The sequence below is a fragment of the Lynx canadensis genome, chromosome A2 (genome assembly GCF_007474595.2).
Source record: "Lynx canadensis isolate LIC74 chromosome A2, mLynCan4.pri.v2, whole genome shotgun sequence".
Lineage (NCBI taxonomy): Eukaryota > Metazoa > Chordata > Mammalia > Carnivora > Felidae > Lynx > Lynx canadensis.
The window spans coordinates 4,850,763-4,872,283 of record NC_044304.2 but is presented as its reverse complement, the minus strand read 5'-3'; the positions used below and the strand labels follow the sequence as shown (position 1 = coordinate 4,872,283).

Here is a 21,521-nt window from a genome sequence, read left to right as displayed (position 1 = left end):
AGACAGTTTTGGGTTTGTTACAGTAGCTAGGGTTACTCTAACAAACACAACATTTTATCCAACTAGTCCCCTTGTGTAAACATTGTTTATTCCAAGTTGTTACCAGAATAGCATAAGTGCACATCCCAGAGTCTATGGTGAGGTATCTCTGTACGTTGTATGAATATCTCTTTGGAATAAATTTCTGGATTAGGAATTGCTGTGTCAAAGTGTATATGCATTTAAAGTTTTTTAGTGTTTATTTTTGAGAGAGAGAGAGAGAGAGAGAGAGAGAGAGAGAGAGAGAGAGAGAATGTGAGTGAGTGAGGGGCAGAGAGAGAGGGAGACACAGAATCCAAAGCAGGCTCCAGGCTCTGAGCTGTCAGCACAGGGGCCCGATGCAGGGCTCGAACTCACGGACCGCGAGATCGTGACCTGAGCCAAAGTCAGACGTTTAACCAACTGAGCCACCCAGGCACCCCAAAGTGTATATGCATTTTTATAATATTTTATCAAGTATGATAGGAGAAAAGCACAAATATCATTGTGTGTGCTCTGATGAACTATCGCAAAGTTAACATCCCTGTGTTTATGCATTTTTAATCCCAATAGTGCCTAGTTTTCTCAAATATTAAGCCTTTTGAATTCCCACTTACAAATTCCTTGTACATGCCTCGACTATAACATCTCTCACATTCTCTATGCGGGGCACACATTCATTCTTTTATTTATCTACCCAACTTGCCTGCACTGTATCGGGCCTGGGCTAGGTCCCCAAGCTGTGGAGATTAATACAATGACTTCCTCGCTAGCCAAGGGCTTTCTGGAATCAATAATAATGATGATTTTTTTTTAATTTTTTTTAACCTTTATTATTTTTGAGATAGAGAGAGACAGAGCATGAGTGGGGGAGGGGCAGAGAGAGGGAGACACAGAATCTGAAACAGGCTCCAGGCTCCGAGCTGTCAGCTCTCGTGAGTCTGAGTCTGAGCCCCGTATCCATCTCTCTGCTGACAGCACAGAGCCCACCTTGGATCGTTTCTCTCTGCCCCTCCGCTGCTCACACACACGTGTCCACGCTCTCCCAAAAATAAACGAGCATTTAAAAACAAAACAATACCAACCATGCTTGGTTAGCTGCTACGAGTATGTCTTAAATACCTTCACACAAAAAGGAATGGCAATTACGTGAGGTGCAAAGATGTTACTGGATACTATGGCGGTAATCACTTCTCAATATATGTGGTTATCAAGTCAACACATGTGCACCTTAAACTCGCACAGATTGCTATATATCGATCGTAACTCAATAAAAATATTTGGCAGTAGTCGGGTTTGGAGGGCTGGAAGGTAGCGCTTTCATTAAGCCGCGGTGTAAGGCAAATACCTATCACAAGGGAAGAGAAAAAACTATGGGAAACTCATAAAGAGAGGAGATGAGAAGGACCCACCAGGAGCCCTTCTCCTCTTGCCACCTCACCTCAGAAGATTCTACATAGGAATGGGTGGATTTAGGACTATCAAGGCTAGGGGCTGACTTCTCCCAACAAGAGCTGGGTGGAGTTTCCCAGTCTAGAAGAGAAGCTTGCTTTCTGCGGCTGTCACATCCAACAAGGCATGAGAGCCAAAGATTAGAAGCTGCAGAGGGAAGTAGGTGGTAGGTTGCCCTAAGGAAAATCTTCTTGTGTCCTGTAGCCTGAACACAGAAGGCAGAAGCTCTTGCACGGACCCCTGGGGAATGCAAAGCTGTTGAGAGGGCTACTAGGCAAGCAAGATGGGGCCATCCTCTACCAGTAGACAAAACACCCCATCCACAGTCCACCCTTGACAGCCACAAGATCCTACAAGTTGCCCCTATACCAACACCCCGCCGCCATGTTGGGAGGACCAAGAGAAGGGTAGGACGTTTGCAAGATTAGCTATTTGTACAACATAGACTGAGTTTCCCAAATAAGGCGGAGCCAGGAAACTGAGACACTGAGGACACTGCATCCAGCAGGAGCTTAGGTGGAAGAAGGGGAGACTTAACACATTTTAAAAATGCATTCTCAGGGCGCCTGGGTGGCTCAGTCTGTTGAGCGTCTGACTTCGGTTCAGGTCATGATCTCGCGGTTCATGGGTTCAAGCCCCGCATGGGGCTCTGTGCTGACAGCTTGGAGCCTGGAGCCTGCTTCAGATCCCGTGTCTCGCTCTCTCTCTGCCCCTCCCTCGCTCATGCTCTGTCTCTCTTTCTCTCTCAAAAATAAATAAACATTCAAAAAAATTATTTAAAAAAATGCATTCCCACCACACCACCATTTATGAAGCTCTTGTCACACGTACCAGGTGGTTAACTGAGCTTCACTTAAGTTAAAGCTTAAAAGTTATTTAAGCTTCACTTTTGATTTAAGCTTCACAATATCCCTGTAGACGGGAACCCTTGCTATCTGTATTTCACAGCTGAGGAACATGACAATCAGAGAGGTTTTGTGTGTTATCTGAAGTCACACAGTGAATGCAAGGCCACATAGGTAAGAGCCTAGAGCAGGATCCAGGAGACCTGGGTATTATTTATCTGTTTCTCTGCCACTAAGTAGCTCCCAGCAAGTGTTAGCTGCAGCTCAAACTCCTGAGACAGAAGGGTCTCCTCCCCAGAAAACACCCTCCCACACATTGAGCATATGGATTCTCTTTGACCAACTCACCAATTGTCGCGGATCTTGTTGAGAGAATACGTGAGCTGTATAAACCACAACACCCTATAAACAAAGAAAAGAAGAATACCATGAACCATCAAGAAGCAATGTAGGCTCAACCTGAAAAAGTACTACTGGTTTGATGAGCCTAGACGAGAGATCCACCTGCATGACAAACATACAATATTTCATATAACGTTCACAGAAGCAATTCCTGCTTTTTTGCACTTTATGGTTTTTATTTTGTTTGTATCGTCTTAATTTTCTTTTCTTTTTTAAAAAAATTTTACATTTATTTATTTTTGAGATACAGAGAGAGACAGAGCACAAGCGGGGGAGGGACAGAGAGAGAGGAAGACACATAATCTGAAGCAGGCTCCAGGCTCTGAGCTGTCAGCACAGAGCCCGATGTGGGGCTTGAACTCACAAACCGTGAGATCATGACCCGAACCAAAGTCAGGTGCTCAACTGACTGAGCCACCCAGGCACCCCTTAATTTTCTTATCAATGACAAGAAAAGTTCCAGCTGATTTTCAAAAACATACACTAAGATATGTATTCTCAAACAAAAAAAATGACATCTCTTCCCCCCCACCCCCCACCAAGTAGGCAAAACTTGGTTCTTGGGGAGAGATGGGGAAAAAAATCTTACTTTTTGGCATAAGACATATATAGAAATGATACATATAATACATAAATATATGTACAGTATATCTGTAGCATTAAAATGGCATGGGTGGTCAGGTGGTTAGTTTTTTAAAAATTACCTGGAGGCACCTGGATAGCTCAGTCAGTTGAATGTCCAACTCTCGATTTCAGCTCAGGTCATGATCTCAAGGTTTGTGAGTTTGAGCCCTGTGTCGGGCTCTGTGCTGACAGTGTAGAGCCTGCTTAGGATTCTCTCTCTCTCTCTGCCCCTCCCCTGTGCTCTCTCTCTCAAAAATAAATAAACTTAAAAAAATTAGGGGCGCCTGGGTGGCGCAGTCGGTTAAGCGTCCGACTTCAGCCAGGTCACGATCTCGCGGTCCGTGAGTTCGAGCCCCGCGTCAGGCTCTGGGCTGATGGCTCGGAGCCTGGAGCCTGTTTCCGATTCTGTGTCTCCCTCTCTCTCTGCCCCTCCCCCGTTCATGCTCTGTCTCTCTCTGTCCCAAAAATAAATAAACGTTGAAAAAAAAAATTAGCTAAAAGGCAGTGCAGCCCCCCAGCACTTAGCTCTTTTCCAACATTACAACCCCCACGACCATCACTCTCTCAACCCACTACCACCAACCCCACCACCAATGACGTCATCACCACTTTTGCTGATTAACTTCGGTGCCGAATAACAGGCACCAGAGCTAATACAAGAGCCGACAGGCCAAAGCAACAACTTGGCATTCCTGCATTTGGGGCCCACGAGGTACCTGCTCCTTCTAATGAAGCCTGTCAGTCAACAGGTCCCACAGCCCCCAAATCCCAACTTTGCCGTTCGTTATCACCGGCCGAAATTCTCTTGCTTGTTAATTATTTTAGAGGCAACAGAGCATCATTTTTCAGCATGCAAACTCTGGAGTTAAAATACTTGGGCTTAACAATCTGGCTTCACTAGTTACTGACTGCATGGCCTTAGGAAAGTTGTTTAGTCTCTTTGGGCCTGAGTTTTCTCTTCCGCAAATAGATGCACTGGACCCCAGCTGAGGAAGCCCACACCTGTTGTTCAAAACACTGTCCCGCATTCATAGATTTGAACCAGTGACCAACGCTTGAAAGACAGGAAAACAAACAAACAAACACAACAGAGACAATAAACAAGACCAATACAAACTGACGCCTGAAGAAAGGGAAACAAGAGACAGGAAGGCTCCACCTCATGGCTCAGGGCTCAGCACAAAAATCACCCCCTCCGAGAGGCCTTCCCTGACTTCCCCCTTCAACATAACCCCCAGTCACTCTCTTCTTGCATTGCACTATCACTGCCTGAAATGCTTTTGTGTAGTTATTATTTGGGACAGCATAGCATAGTGATAAGGGATAAAGTGTAGTACTTATTGGCTAAGTAGTCCTGGGAAAGTCATGTAACCTCTTTTACCTCAGTTTCCTCCTTTGTAAAATGGGGCTATTAGGGACCCAATATTGGAGGAGTTTGGTGAAGACATTTGATGAGCTTACAACGGTGCTAGGCGGGTGGTTGCTGTTGCTGTAAATAGCTTCTTTTCTGCCTGCCCTTCCTACTATGATATCAGACTCACGACCGCAAGAAATACATGCCAAATGAATGACTATAAAGAAAGTCTACCTGGAGAGAGGGAATTTCCTACGCTGAGTGATTTTTTTCCTACAAAGAAGGTGCTGATAGTGTTCAGCCTAGAATTGGGGTCTCTGGCTGGGTGCCCCGTGGCCTTCCCTTTCCCCTGGTTCTATTTCCAATGCAGGCTTCCCCCAGCCCTCCCACCACCATTCAGCCCCACACTCACCCCAGAAGAGGAGCAAGCTGAAGCTCCACATGGTCCCGTGTTTCTGTCATTAAAGAAGGGAACCTTGCCTTCGTTCTCCGCGTTTTCAGTAACAGAGGGTATGGGGAGAGAGGAGGGGTGGGGCCAGAATTGCTCAACACGGCCAGAGCAAGACAGCCCTTTTTGCTGAATTGCTGCTAGATGAGGACAGTGTGGCAACCCCCTAATTTTCTTTCCGCCACAGTGAAGAGAAGTTGTACTAGCTGGTGTGTTGCCGTGTTCTCTCTCCTTCCCCCCAACTCTTGCTTTTCCTTCCCCACCAGCGCCTACCTCTCAGCCTTCTTCCACTGCACCTATAAGTGAGCTACCACCACCTGTCCCCAAGGAAGCGAAGCCCAGACTCAAAGATCTCTTCCCAGCAGCCCCCAAACAGACAGCCATCACGGGCATCGTGGACCAGGTGCCGTTCTAGACACATCGCCAACGAAATTCACTTTCATCCTCACATCCACATCATCGAGCAGAGATTCTGAGCCCCCATCCATTTGACAACAACAACAAAAATTAAAATTAAAAAGGAAAGCGAGGCGTGGAGAGGCATTGCGACTTGTCCAAGGTTACTTAGAGTCAAGACTTGAATCCAGGAACCTCTGGCTCCAAGCCCTAGCTCTCGAACCACTCCATATGCCTCTAGCTCTCCTACGTTTTACCCTAGCACAGCAGCACCCCCACCCCATTCCCAGCCCTAACACACCTGCGTGCACGAGCTCACACACACAGAGGGCTAATAATGTCTCAGCCGGGGTCCCCAGAAGCAGATGCTGAGACTGGGATCCTAGTGAAAGTAGTTTATCAGGGAGGTGACCCCAGGAAACGCCAGCTGGGGAGGGGAGCTGGGAGATGGGGACAGGAAAGGGTCCCCAGTGGCCGTGCATTCTAGCAAGTTGCACAGTGAGAAACTGAGCTTGATTCCACAAGGACCTCTGAAAGGCAGCCCAGAGCAGTCTTCAGTTACCCCAACCGAGAGGCAAGGGAGCTGGGGTATTTATCCACTGGCTACTGCCAGGCACAGATTGAGGCTGGTGTCTACCCACAACACCTTGGGCCTGGCCTCCAAACAGACAGAATGGGCATAACCCGAGTGCAACCCCGTGGACTGACAAATGTGAGTCTTGTGTGCCCTGAGGGGCTCAGGGTCATGGGTGTGGGTGGGCACCAAAAGCACCTACCACAGGCTAAAAATGAGGCACAAAAGCCAACCCCAAGTTCCTGGGAAGAAAAGCCCCCCACGTGCTTCTGCATTCTCCCTTTTGCTCCACGCACAGCAAAATACCCACCTTGGAGTTATGATCACTGAAGAAGATACATCAGTGGCCCCCTGTGTGCGCATCAGGGGGCCCTGCCCAGCGAGGCTGCACTTAACAGAAACACAGCAAATGCCACCAAGTAAGAGGAAAACAACCTCTGTGTCTGTCACGGAGAAGCGCTGGAGGACAAGCAGACTCTAGAACCAGATCCCCAGGAGTCCGAATCCCGTCTCCCCTGCATGCTAGTCATGTTCTTAATCTCTCTGTGCCTCAACATTCCCGTGTGTAAAATGGGCCCAACGATAATAGGCTCCACTTCGTGGGGGCTGATGTGTATCTGAGGAGTGGGCACTCCTGACATGTCTAGAACAAAGCCTGGCACATGGGAAAAATTCCCAGTGTTGGTTGTGATAGAGAATCAGACCTAGGATCCAATCCTGACTCCATTGTGTTCTCAAAGTGCCCTTGGCAAGTGGCTTGCCTCTCTGGGTCTCAGGTTTTTCGTGTGGAGAATGAGGGTGACAAGAGGCCGTGTCCCAAAGGATCTCTGTGGGGGGCATGCTGTAACGTAGGGTAATACTACCAGCTGGGAACAATTTCCGGGACTTGCACGTTCTTCTGTAATCCTTGTCCGGGGGAGACAGACAAATGCAGTGGCTTTACCTTACATTCACAAATCCTTGCGCACTCTTCCCTTCAAGAGGGAGCGCTCTCCTTGGGTGTGCGCTGAATTTAGTCAACAGGAAAAGCAGCATGTGACACTGGCATGTGAGGCATCTGAGGTGAGAGGGTCACTGCGGCTTCCAGCTCACTCTCTCCTGGGATCATTCCCCAAGGGGAAGCCAGTCGCCGTGTTGTGAGGACACCCCACAGCACTGTGGAGAAGCTCACAGGAGGAGGAAATGAGGCTTGTGGCCAACGGCCTGACTGTGACCTCACAGGGGGGACCCTGATCCAGAACCACCCAGCTGAGCCACCTCCAGATTCCCTGAGCCTCAGAAACTATAAGAAAATACAACCTTATTGTCTAAAACTTCCAATTTTGGAGGGGGGGGGTGGGTCATGCAGCAAGAGACAACTGGTCTACCTAGAAGCAATTTTCTCCATCAGCAAAATGAGGACAATACCAATTTCCCAGGGTTTGAGGTTTAATGTAATAAAATCACAAACTCCTGCTTGGCACAGATTAAATGCTCAGTAAAACTCTCTATTGTTACCATTATTATTCTCTTGCTGTACTAGATTGTTAAATGTCTGAAAAGGAGAAGTCAGCAAAGATCATTTCATGGAAAGCTTTCTAATATGGGTGAGTTTGGACTTGACCCTCGGGGCATCAGAAGGAATTTCAGCAAGGTAGTGAAGGGCAGACTGGGGTTTTGCAACAGCCATGCCCCGGACCCAGGCAGGAGCGCCCTCCCCTGGGAAGGCTGGGGCTGCATCCCGGGTAGAGAAAAGTGAGGTGGTCTGGTCTAGGGCAGGGGCCGTGGAGACAGAGAGGAATTTAAGAAGCAGGAACAGCAGAATGGGGGAAATGTCTGGTAATCGGGGGAGTCTGAAAAAGGAATAGTTGACATTGAGAATGAGGATGGGCAGGGATGAGGCCATGTGACTTCCCTGCCCCGCCCCCATCCCCACCATAGCAAAGCACCACAAACAGCCGTTCGAAATGACACAGATAAATTACATCACAGGTCTGGAAGCCAGAGTCCCAAGGGAGTCTTAGGGGACAGAAATCAAGATGTAACCAGAGCTGCATATGGCTTCTGGAGGAAGTCCATTCCTTCTCCTTTCCAGCTTCTGGAGTCTGCCCACATTCCTTGGCTCATGGTCCCTTCCTCTGTCTTCACAGCCAGCAGTATGACATCTTCCAACCTCCCTCCCTCTCTCCCTCAAACTCCCTCTTTCATTCTCTGACACTCCTGCCTCCCTCTTAAAAGGGCCCCTGTGATTACATTATACCCACTCAGACGATCCAGAATAATTTCCCCCATCTCAAGATCCTCAATCCCAACTGCAAAGCCCAACTGTGTAAGGTCACAGATTCATAGAGTCAAAGGATTTGGATGTGGACAAATTGGCAGGCGGGAAGGAGATGGTGGGGGAGCCTCGTTATTCTACCAACAGATGGGGTCTGGGATCCTGGTCAGGGACAGAAGAACACAGGATGCCAGTCACCCTTTATTAAACCCCAAACAGTTGACTGAGGCTATAAAATCTGCACTTCAGAGATCCTACAGGTCTGGGGACAGCCGTAGAGGGAGAAGAGGAAGGATGGGGTAGAGGAAATACAGTTTCTAGCCACATGACTTGTGTAAGCCTGACCCCATAGGTCTTTCCCAGCAAAGGGGAAAAGAAGGGACATTCAAGACTGAAGAAATCAGCCTGGTGATGCCCAGAGGCATCACTCCTGCTAACATGGAATGTGTTACCTTCTGGATGTGGTGGGGCTACTCTAGGATAGCCCCACCCAACTTGTCCTTGTTCCTCCTATAGTCTAAATCCTCCCAGGGCTCCCTATGATCTTCAGGATGAACTCCAAGCTCACTAATATGGCACCCAAGACCCTACCTAGTCTTACACTGGTATCCCCCACCGGCCTCATTTCTCCCTTTCCCTCCAAAACCTAGTCATCCTAGACCAACTAAAGCCCTCATAGTGGACGCTGTTGATGCTCTAAAACCTCCTGTAGCAGCTGAAACACCCATCCCCCAGCTGCTGTGAGCATTGCCTGTTAACAGCTCACTGCTTCCCCTTCCCCGGTGTCTGCCCAAACCCTCAGACGCAGCCCAGCTGGTCGACAGAGTTTCAAAAGCCCAGCCCCATGGTGAGATCAACACAGGGCATTCCTTAGGCTCCAGATTCCCCATGGGATCAGGCTGAGGTTAGATTCCAGCGGAGACCACCTCCTTATAATGAGGCAAAAAAAAAAAAAGGCAAGAGAAATGTAGCTTAAATTAAATGTCCTTAAAGCTCATCAGCCCGCACCTGAAACACGTAGAGTGGGACCTTCCTAGAGGAACTCATGGCTGCCTTACTGCCTTCATGCTTTTGTTTTATTAAAGACTAAAATAAGCTTATCTCAACAGCAGCAAGGTCCCAGAAGCCTTGCTTCCAAATTCCTTAGAGACTTAAGCTATCCTTAAGCCCCACTAACTTACAAGTGTATAATCAGTCACCTCTCACAACCCCAGTACTGCTCTTTCTGCCCGCAGGTCCTGTCCCTGTGCTATAATTAAATCACCTTTTTGCACCAAAAATGTCTCAAGAATTCTTTCTTAGCCATTTGTTCACGTGCCCCGCTTCATAATTTTATCATTTTGGTGCCCTTACGTGGGGCTGAGAGTCTTTGCATCTGGACTCTGAGCCTCGTGCAAACTTGGTGAGTATGTTCTCTTCTCCTCCTTTACTCTCATCTCAGGGGCCTTTCGAGGAGTATGGTCTTCTTGGAACACTTTCATGCCATGCTGACTGCTCAGGCTGCAAGCCTCTAGCCCGTGGCTACTCTATGGGGAGGAGAAAAGGCAGGAAGTTAGTACCCTGGCCAGAATGGTAATAAGATCCAGAAACCTGATGCCCTTTCTTTATTCCTGTCCTTGTACAAAGTTGTCTGTCTTGGGCACAGGACAGCCACCTAAGTCCCCAGGATGGCTGCCAAGCTTAAGACTCCCATGGGAGGTTTCCTCCTCATTGGTCTAATGCGATCCCCTCCACATCTCTGGTCCAGCTGCTTCTGGCCGTGAGACCTCTGCTCAGAGCCGGGGGAAACCAGTACCTGATTGAATTAGAACCCACCTCCTAGGGAAGTCAGCTGTAAGCACTACACGTGTCGGAATTTCTATCTTTACTCTTTTTCATCAGTGTCCCCTGACTACGGAAGTTGTCTCTTCTGCAGGAAACAGAATAAACAGGTCCATCCCTGAATTGCCCTAAATCAGGACCCCAATCTAGGGGCCTCGTGTAGAAGTGTGTTTGGCCACTAGTCAGGCTGATAAACTCCCTCCTGATATATTGGATGATTATCTAAACAGGCCTCCTCCTTAAGGAGCCCCCCCCCCTGCCCCCAGATCACAGGAGTCTTTTCCTTCTGTTTCATTCTTGCCCTAATACACTTGGTACCTGTGCTGCCCTTAACCTTGTTTTTCGGTTCCACTCTTCAGCTCCGTCAGAACACCATCCTGGGTTTAAAAAAAACAAAACAAACAAACAAACAAACAGACAAAACAACGGTTACACTTGCTCAGCTCTTTCTCTCCCTCCTACCAGGCTACCCTCCCTCACCTCCGCTCAACGTCCTCCCCAGCAAACCCCCCATGCCTGAGAGTCCTCATGGGAGGGCCCAAGCTCCCAGACTCCAAACAAGGGCCAACTATGTGAACATTTTGCTGAACAGGCGCGTTAGAAAATGGAGGAGGGTCAGTAATATCTCCTCCAGACCGAGAAGTCACTTTAAGACCGAAAAGCAAAGCAAGCCACTGCATAGAGCCGACAAAGTTGTGTTCAGGGTGTCTTACGGACAGGGGGATCAGGTGGGCGACCCCCGCATCCTCCGCAGCTACTCTCCGCCCAGTCCTGACGTAATCCCCAGCTTTTATGGAGCAAGGGGCATGGTGGTGAGGTCACGGGGTCGTTACCTAAAGTGGGGCCTTCTGTGCATCACTTTAGGGAAGATCAGAGCACCCACAGGCCTAGGATTCGCAGCCCCTAGAGAGGTCATTGCACCTGGCGGGGGCCAGCGATGGAGTGAGTCCTGTCAGCGTTCCTAGCAGGTTATCCAAAGAATCAGATACCTGGTCTAAGCAGGACACTGACCGCTCAGAATGGGCACTGGCTGTGAGCCTAAGACAAGATCCAGGGGCCGCCTCTGGGGCCAGCCACTAATGCATCAGCAGCTGGGTCACGGGATATCTGACGGTAAAGTCAGCTATATGCGGTTGGCTTGGAGTCATGACTCCGTACCAGCTAGAATGGAAATATTTCCATGTCTTTTTGGGTTTAAGGTATACAATGTTTCATTTGATATGTTTCCATATGGCCATCTGACGGCTGCCAGGGCATTACCTAACACCTCCGTCTCTATCCCGTCACGTAATTACCGTTTCTTTTTTCTGATGAGAACAGTAAGTAAGACCCAGTGTCTTTGCACTTTGTTAACTATAATCACACTGCTGTGCAGGGATCCCCAGAAGTTATACTTACTCGTCTTCTAACTAAAAGTTTGTGCCTTTCAACCAATGTCTCCCCATTTCCCCCACCTCACCCCCACTCCTGGTAATGACCATTCTTTAAAAAAAAATTTTAATGTTTATTTATTTTTGAGAGAGAGAGAGAGACAGAGCATGAGCAGGGGAGGGGCAGAGAGAGAGGGAGACACAGAACCAGAAGCAGGTTCCAGGCTCTGAGCTGTCAGCACAGACTCTGACGTGGGGCTCGTACTGGTGAACCACAAGATCATGACCTGAGCCGAAGTCAGATGCTTAACTGGCTGAGCCACCCAGGTGGCCCTGGTAGTGATGACTTTATTCTATTTCTACACATTCCACTTTTTTAGATTCCACATACAAGTGAGATCATAACAGTATTTATCTTTCTCTGTTGGACTTATTTCACTTAATATAATGGCCTCAAGTTCTGTCCTTGGTGCTGCAAATGGCAGGATTTTCTTTTTTTTTTTTTCTCCTGTCTAAATAATATTCCTGTGTGTGTGTGTGTGTGTGTGTGTGACATGTTCTATCCATTCATCCGTTGATGGACACTTAAATTGTTTCCATGTCTTGGCTATATTTGTGAGCAATCCTGAAATGAACATGGACATACAGATTATCTTTTTGATATCAGGTTTTGATTTCCTATGGCTATATACCCAGAAGTGGGATCACTGGACAATATAGTGCTTGTCCAAGAGAAATAAAAGCATATATCCACAGAAGGATTCCCCCCACAGATGTTCGCAGCTGCTTTAGTCACAATTGCCGAACTCTGGACAGAGTTCCAACGTCCATCGACAGGTGATGTATCTATGCAATGAAAACAGAACTACTGAGCCCCTCAACAACGTAGATGAAGCTCAGAGACCTTATGCTCAGGAAAAGAAGCCAGACAGGACACAAAAGAGTGAGGTGCCTGGGTGGCTCAGTCAGTTAAGCATCAACTTTGGCTCATGTCATAATCTCACGGTTCGTGGGTTTGAGCCCCATGTCAGGCTCTGTGCTGACAGCTCGGAGCCCAGAGCCTGCTTCAGTTTCTGTGTCTTCCTCTCTCGCTGCCCCTCCCCTGCTCTGTCTCTCTCCCTCTCTCTCAAAAATAAATAAACATTAAAAAAATTTTTTAAAGACACAAAACAGCAAACACTTGAAGAATTCTGTATTAGGGCTCCCCAGAGAAGCCAAAGCAAAAGGAGAGAGGGATTCCAAGGAATTAGCTCTTGTGATTGTGGGGACTGTCATGTCAGAAATCTGTAGGTCAAGCCATCAGGCTGGGGACCCAGGTAAGAGCTGATGCTTCTGTCTTGAGTCTGAAGGTTGGAAACTCAGGCAGAATTTCTAGATTTCTATGTTGCAGTCTGGAAGCTGAAGCAGTCTGGAAACAAGACCCATCCGCATTATGGAGGGTCAGCTGCTTTTCTCAAAGTTGACCTCTCTCAATGTTAATCACATCTTTAAAATGCCTTCAGGGGCACCTGGGTGGCCATCAGGCTGGGGACCCAGGTAAGAGCTGATGCTTCTGTCTTGAGTCTGAAGGTTGGAAACTCAGGCAGAATTTCTAGATTTCTATGTTGCAGTCTGGAAGCTGAAGCAGTCTGGAAACAAGACCCATCCGCATTATGGAGGGTCAGCTGCTTTTCTCAAAGTTGACCTCTCTCAATGTTAATCACATCTTTAAAATGCCTTCAGGGGCACCTGGGTGGCCATCAGGCTGGGGACCCAGGTAAGAGCTGATGCTTCTGTCTTGAGTCTGAAGGTTGGAAACTCAGGCAGAATTTCTAGATTTCTATGTTGCAGTCTGGAAGCTGAAGCAGTCTGGAAACAAGACCCATCCGCATTATGGAGGGTCAGCTGCTTTTCTCAAAGTTGACCTATCTCAATGTTAATCACATCTTTAAAATGCCTTCAGGGGCACCTGGGTGGCTCAGTTGGTTAAGTGTCTGATTCTTGACTTTTGGCTCAGGTCATGATCTCAGGGTGCTGAGATCGAGCCCTGCACCAGGATTCTCTTTCCCTCCTTGCCTCTCTCTCTCTCTCTCTTTCTCTCTCGTAAACAAACAAATAAATACCTCTACAGCAGCATCTAGACTGGTGTTTGACCACACAACTGATCACCATACTCTAGCCAAGCAGACATAAAATTAACCATCACAAAGTCCAACAACAGGATATTCTAGAAAATGCAAACCATATATTGTTGGTGGAGGGGAGGGGGACAAATCCTGGGGTGAGGACTGGAGGCAGAGGGAGAAGGAGGGAGAACAGGGGGCTTAAAGAAAGTTAGGGAGATGATGGAAAGGTTCTGTATCTCCAGCAGAGGCTTTCAAAACTCATCAAATTTTACGTTGTGAAAGGAAGCAGTTTCCTGTACATAAATCACTGCTTGATAGACTTAGAATTGACCCCAAAATAAAGAGTGCCCACGATTCCACCGAAGTGTTTCATTGTGCATCGACGGAAAGGAACCCAATTAGTTTATGCTATACAAAGCGACCGAAAGACACGGGGTGTGAGTTTCTGTGGTGGGGTGTGGCCTCTGACATTTGTTTTCCTGTAGAAGCTGATCTCATTTCACAGCGATGAACACATTTGCCCTAGAAAACTATAAAACATTCTAAATCTATACTTCCTCAAAAGTTAACCATGAGACATCCAAATGCCTATGGCTTCTGTTTCCTAACTGCACTCTGACCCGAGAAGCAGTATTCCTTGGGCATCCATCCTTGTGGACAGACTCGGTCACCACGTTTGGAACCAACATTGGATGCCATCGTGGGAATGCGTGGGGACTTGCTAATTCCTTTGGAGCGGATACCTGGCGATCGCCAGAGTTCCTACCCCCCCCCCCCCCCCTCACTCTCCCAATTTCTGCAGAAACTCAGCGCCCTGGATGGTTTCTGCGAGCGCCGCATCTCACGAGGGCAGAAGCCACAGCCCGAGGGATTGTTCCCCCGGATCTCACTCAGACGATGCCAGAAGGAGGATGTGGACGTGCAGAAGCTTTGAGAAGGCAGTAATAAGCCATCATATTTGTTCCCCAAACACGGGGCCCCGGAACCCAGGCAAACAGAGGGCAGAATCTGAGGGAAGTGAAACTCCAAGAATGTAAGAAGTGGTGGTCTAAGAAGACTGTGGTGAAAACAGGATTTTTTTTTTCCATCCCTCACAGGACTCCCGTGCTCCTGTGCAAGGTGCCTGGCCGAGGGGGACACCAAAGTTCGTCATGCGCTAAGTGGGGCACCCTGGGAGCGTGCCTGCACCTGCCGAGGTGGGGGGCACCTTCTTCTAATCTTCACAAAGACTTGGAGCAGGCCAGCAGGGGCCACCATAGGAAGCTCTCGCAATGGGGGGGGGGGTAATTTTTACTAATTTTTTTAAATTCTTGATCGCACCAAGCTCATTCTTCAGACAACAGAGTGGTCTAAAAAACTAGAGAGAGGGGGGGCACCTGGGTGGCTCAGTCGGTTAGGCGTCCTGCTTCGGCTCAGGTCATGATCTCGCAGTTCGTGGGTTCAAGCCCCGCATCAGGCTCTGTGCTGACACCTTGGAGCCTGGAACCTGCTTCGGATTCTGTGTCTCCTCTCTGTCTGACCCTCCCCTGCTTGCACTCTTTCTCTCTCTCTCTCTCTCAAAAAGAAGTAAACGCATAAAAAATTTTTAAAATAAGTAAACTGGGGCGCCTGGGTGGCGCAGTCGGTTAAGCGTCCGACTTCAGCCAGGTCACGATCTCACGGTCCGTGAGTTCGAGCCCCGCGTCAGGCTCTGGGCTGATGGCTCGGAGCCTGGAGCCTGTTTCCGATTCTGTGTCTCCCTCTCTCTCTGTCCCTCCCCTGCTTATGCTCTCTCTCTCTCTCTCTCTCTGTCTCTCTCTCTCAAAAATAAAGAAATATTGAATTTTTTAAAAAAATAAAAACTAAAGAGAGAGAGAAAAAACCTGTCCCATGCTTGACTTGGTTTCCTGAAATTCCACTATTAGTCATTCCTTTGGACAAAAGCATTTCTCTTCCAGAAAACTCAGGGCATTGACCTAACAGGCTCCTGAGAGCCTTGCCAGGCTTGATGATTCCTCTGCCCGAAACACAAGTTTCCTCCCCACTTTTCCACGGTGCACTTTCTCCAGGAACTCCGGCCTCGGCACAGACGTGAACAATCCCCCCCCCCGCCCCCCCAACCCCAGGGCTGGTGACTCAGCTTTCCCCACTTTCTGCTTTCAGAGGCCACCGTGTCCTGGGCAGGAAGGGAGATGCGGATTATATAAGATGCCTGGCCTGTCTGATGTCTCTCTGTGCTTTTCCCAAGTGGGTCAGAAGTGGGGGAGACTGGTACTTGGGGCGCCCGGGGGGCTCAGTCGGTTAAGCGTCTGACTCTTGATTTCAGCTCAGGTCCTGATCTCACGGTTCACGGGCTCCAACCCTGCATCAGGCTTTGCACTGACAGTGTGGAGCCTGCTTAGGATTCTCTCTCTCCCTGTCTGTCTCTCTCTCTCTGCCCCTTCCCTGCTCGCGCACACACACTCTCTCTCTCTGTCTCTCAAAATAGACGAATAAACATTTCCGAAGAAAAAGATGGCCACTAGAGGGCAGCACATAGCTTCAGATTAGTGCCTGAGCACGGCAGAGAGAGTTTAGGTGACCTGAGACCTCAGTCTTCAACACCAAGGAAACACAGCATTTTGGGTCCCTGAGGAAAGGCTGTCCTCGAGTAAATACTCCCCATGCAATAGGATGGGGCCCTCCATGAAAATCTGCCGCAGGAAGAAACTTTGGGAGGTGACCGATATGTTTTGTCCTTGATATTGGTGATGGTTTCACAGGTAGAAACAGTATCCCCAAACTCACTGTGATGCGTACATTCAACATGCACAGCTTTTTAGGTATTGATCATACCTCAGTAAACTAGTTTTAAAAAGAAGAAAGGAAATCTGCCCCAAACCTGATTTCACTGAACTTCCACCATTAGAGAGTCACTCCTTTAGATTAAGCATGTCTCTTCCAGAAGATAACAAGGTACTGACTCAACAGCCCAAGTGGAAGCCCCTGGAAGGGATTAGAGAAACGGGAAGGGCCTTGAGACCACAGTAAAAGGTTCTGGATAGAGTCCCTTCCACCTACAAGACATTTCACCACCTTCTTAACAGTACAAACATGAACATACTCCTCAAAGACCCCAGATCCAACCTCCCCTTCTGGGAAAATCCTTGCCCCTCTAGGCCCTTCCATCTGTATTTCTCGCTCTGGCCCCATTCTGGCCTCTGGAGGCTGGGAGCACTTGTATCCAGGAAGACCCTCATATTAAGACCTCCGGGCATCCCTCGGGACATGTCCTTCCCTGTGGCTTCGGGGGAAGGAATAGGGGTGTCATTAGGCAGCATGACGAGGCTGATCAGCTGTGAAGCCAAAAGCATCAGGAGCCCCTGGTGGTGCCCAAATCTGGGCTCATACAGACGGGCTTGTGGACAAGCACACATGTGCAGGTACACACACAGACACACTCACACACACATTCTTTCCCTGCTCTCTCCTCCCTTCCCCAAGCAGGCACCCAGGTCGGCAGAGCAGGTCGGGACAGTACTGCCACCGTCCACCAGGGGGCGAGCTTGGCTTTACTTTGCAGCCTTCTGCTGCGGAAATGCCTCCAGGTCGTGGGTCTTGCCTTTCTAGATGTTTCTGCCCGATCCAGGGGCTGCCCGCCTGTGTCTGAGGTCTGCCGCCATCAACTTCACGTACGGATGTCTCCATCTGAGTCTGTGAGTGCCCAGGAGAGGGCGCACGAACGAGTCTACTTGAGGGTGTGGGTTTCCAGGGTTGGGCTTGTGAGGGTGTCTGGCTGAGCCTCCGAAACGTGTCTCCACGTCCGTGTACAGCAGCCTTACATATGCACGTGTGTGTGCGCACGCAGGATTGCCTGTGGACACAGCGCGGTGGTAGTGTTGTATCCGTGTGTGGTCCTAGTTTTCAGTCTGTGTTTGACGAGTTTGCAGGAGCATTTGGGTCTGGGGTCTGCTGGCCTGCTGCGGTGTGGGGAGCATCACTGCGCCTCTGTGTCTCTAGACCAGTCTGTCTGCAGTTGCACGCGGGCAAAAGCTTTGTGTCTGGCTGTGTCCACCTGTGCGTCCGCGTATAATCGGCCGCTTGTGTGTATTTGGGGGCTGTGTTTCTTCCTGACCATCTGTATGTGCGTTTGTCCCGATGCTGCGGGGTTTCTTTGTGAGGCCCTTCGTGTACACGTTATGTCTGTGATACGGATAGAATTACATCCTCCCCCAAATCCACATGGTGAAGTCCTCAGCCCCCCAGCACCTCAGAACATGACCTTATGTGGAAATAGGGTCTTTGCGGATATAACGAGTTAAGTTGAGGTCCTTCTGGAGGCAGGGTGGGTTCTAATCCAGCCTGACTGGTGTCCCCATAAGAAAAAGAACTTTGGGCACAGACATGCACACAGGCAGGATGGCATGTGAACACTGGGTTGTGCGGCCGTGAGCCAAGAAGCTTCCAGAAGCTCAGAGAGGCGTCCTGGAACAAATCCTTCTCGGGCATCTCCGGACCGAGCACCCCCTTGATCTTGGACTTCCGGCCTCCAGAACTGAGACAGTAAATTTCTGTTGTTTAAGCCATCCCGTCTGTGTCCTTTGTTACAGCCGCCCAAACAAGCTGATAGAGTGTGTGTGTGTGTGTGTGTGTGTGCACTCGTGCACAAGTGTGTGTGTGCATCCCCAGGCAGCCAGACGCAATTGATTGCCAGCATTAGAGAACCAGGACATTGGGGGGCTGCTGTGTGTAACCTTTCTGCACCAGCAGAGGGGATGAGAGCTGTGCCTTCGAACCCAGCTCCCCAACCATCAGCAGGCCCCTCCGGGGCTCACCTGAGGCCCGTCATCCTCACCACCTCCTCCGGCACGTGTCTTCAGGAAGCCAGCCACAGGCTCTCCTGTCCTGGCCCCTCTGGGGGACATGTAAGAAGACAGGTCCTACACTGGGCCTGACCTGGGCTCAGTTTGACACTTAACTCCAGCCCCACTCTCTCCCTTCCCTCCTAAGAAAAGCAAACCAGTTCCCAGAATCCACAAAGCACACCCTCACTTGCACCTCTCCCTTAAGAAATGTCCCTGCATTTTTCTTAAATACTCCAGCTCATTGTTCAGGTACCACCCTAGATGTTCCCTCCTCCAGGAAGCCCTCCCTGACCATCCCCTCACCCCAAGACTGGATGAGCTATGTCTGTCTCTTTTCCCATAACCCCTCGCGTCCCTCAGTATGAAACACGTCACTGTGTGTTCTGATCACCTAGCTGATGAAGAGTCCCCGTTAGATCGTATGCACTTTGCAGGCAGGTCTGTGCCCGATTCGGTCACAGGGCACAAAGCTGGTGTATGCGTTTGCTCAGGCTGCCGTAACAAAGTGCCACAGACAGGCCAGCTTATGCAACGGAGGCGTGTTGTCTCACAGAGGCCAGAAGTCCAAGATCAAATGTCAGCTGGCTTGGTTCTTTCTGGGGGTTGCTCTCTTTGGTTCACCGATGATCCGTGAATGTCTGTGTCCCCATACTTCCAAGGACACAGGTCACATTGGATTAGGGCCCACCCTAACGACTTTGTTTTGATTCAGTCACCACTATAAACACTTTATCTCCAAATACAGTCACATTCTGAGGTCCTGCTTAGGACGTCAGCTCCTGATTTGGGAGGGGATGTAGGTTACCCCATAACAGCAGGTGTCATTAACTGCTTATCACAAACACAAGTGAATGAATCATGAATGAATGATTTAAAGGTCTCTCTGGTCGATTCTCGCTTTGCTCCAAATACTCACACCTCTCTCTGTGTGAGGATTAAACATTCCTGCCCTGTTAACGTCACTCTTAGTTGTTCAACCTGCTTTAGCCAGCGCAGTGCACAAGGAAGTGGTTCTTCCATTCTCCAGAAGAAACTCTGAGAGCCACTGAGTGGTCCTGACATCTCTCCTTTCTTTCTGCCATGAGCCTCGTGTATCCTGAGCCTGGTATGTCTCAAACCGTGTCTTCTCCTTCCGGAAACTTCTTCAGCACAGTCGAAGCTAATACATCAAGGAGTTGTTTGTAAGACACGGAGATTGGAAAGTCACTCGTTACTGCAGAACATGTGGCCTAAAGTGACTGACTTTACAGCTTGTACCGTAAAGACCCCCAGGTCTGGGGTGAGAGCCCAAGGCATCACTGGGGTCAAAGCTCAGCCTGTGGCTGGAGGACGGTGATGCTTAGGACCTCCAAGAACAAGTTCATAACCTCAACCTCATCAACACCATTGAATTAGCCCAGGTAGCCACCTTAAGCAAATTTCATGGCGTGGCTCAGGGGGTGAGTCATGGGGGAGGGCAGAAAACCCCCACATGGTCCTGACCTCTGTGACTCCAATACCCCCTTTCCAGCTACATGGTCCTTCAAACACAGAAGACGCTTCCAGACTCCGGCGTCCAGATCCCGCACCTGGCCAGGTGTGCACAGGTGTCTGGGCCCTGGTTTCCTCTGCTTGAAGACAGAACTAGGAAACCTACGGTTCCCACCAGCTGCTGGAGTGATGGGTAAGAGGGTGGCTTTGCACGTCATCGCTGGACAAGTCTACCCCCCCGGACAGGTGACTTCTCATCTTCCTCTAGTTCAGAGAAGTGAAGTCACTTTCCCAAAGTGTTACAGCTAATTTTCCAGGACCAAAACTGACCTGAGGATCTCCCCGGAGTCCTGGCCATGCAGCTCCACTGTCCCCAGAGCTGGTTGTAGCATCAGGCCACGTTGCATGTTTGACAGGAGGGCTGCCTCTGTTATTAGTGTGCAGTGGGTGACAGTCAGAAGTGTTAACTATTTCCCCCCAAATCAACATATAGCCCATGGCCCTTCCCCAGCCTCCAAAGGGTTATTTCTGCAACCTTCAGGAGAGTTACAAAAAAACCCAAACAGCTTTTTGGCTTTTGAGTTTCAAAAGCCTCTTTTAGTGGGGCGCCTGGGTGGCTCAGTCGGTTGAGCGTCCGGCTTCGGCTCAGGTCACGATCTCATGGTTTGTGAGTTCGAGCCCCGTGTCGGGCTTTGTGCTGACGGCTCGGAGCCTGGAACCTGCTTCTCATTCTGTGTCTCCCTCTCTCTCTGCCCCTCCTCCACTCATGCTCTGTCTCTCTCTCTCTCTCTCAAAAATAAATAATAAAACATTAAAAAAAACTTCAAAAGCCTTTTTTAGAGATTTTGCATCTTGGCTTTTGAGCCTCAAAAATCTAAGCCCCAGGAGAGGGGAAGGAAAAAAAGAGGTTAGCGTGGAAGAGAGCCGAAGCATAAGAGACTCTTAAAAACTGAGAACAAACTGAGGGTTGATGGGGGGTGGGAGGGAGGGGAGGGTGGGTGATGGGTATTGAGGAGGGCACCTTTTGGGATGAGCACTGGGTGTTGTATGGAAACCAATTTGACAATAAACTTCATCTATTGAAAATAAATAAATAAATAAATAAATAAACAAATAAATAAATAAAACTTAGAGATTATATATATAAAAAAATCTAAGCCCCAAAGGATTCCTGATAAAAGTCTGGCCATAGCGGGTTCTAGGGGCTGGAGGGAGGAAGGACTGGGGAGTTGTTGCTTAAAGGAGACAGGGTTTTCATTTTGCAAGATGAAAAATTCTGGAGATTGCTTGCACAATTAATATACACCACAGTACTGGATGGTGCACGTAAAACTGGTCAGGGTGGTTAATTTTATATGATGTAAATGTTGCCGCAATTTTTTTTAAGTAAGTCTAAAAATTAAAAGAAAAAAAAACCTGGCCATGTAGATACTTTTCCTGCAACAGGACAGGTCGTGGCTCCCCAAGGTGGGGGAGAAGAAACAGGTCCAGAGAAGCATCCCCGTATCCTATCCGCACACCCCTGTTTAGGTGGCTTCAGGGTGATACGGGAGGAAGAAGGT

At 49.0% G+C, this 21,521-nt stretch overlaps 1 long non-coding RNA gene across 1 annotated transcript; it reads right to left on the bottom strand.

The window, feature by feature from the left end:
* Positions 1-688: 688 nt before the first annotated feature.
* Positions 689-5,735, bottom strand: LOC115499709. Its single transcript, XR_003964250.1, has 3 exons — positions 5,108-5,735; positions 2,656-2,717; positions 689-700 (listed from the first exon to the last, which is right to left on the bottom strand). It is a non-coding gene; the product is annotated as an uncharacterized LOC115499709 (long non-coding RNA).
* Between the last annotated feature and the right edge of the window lie 15,786 nt (positions 5,736-21,521).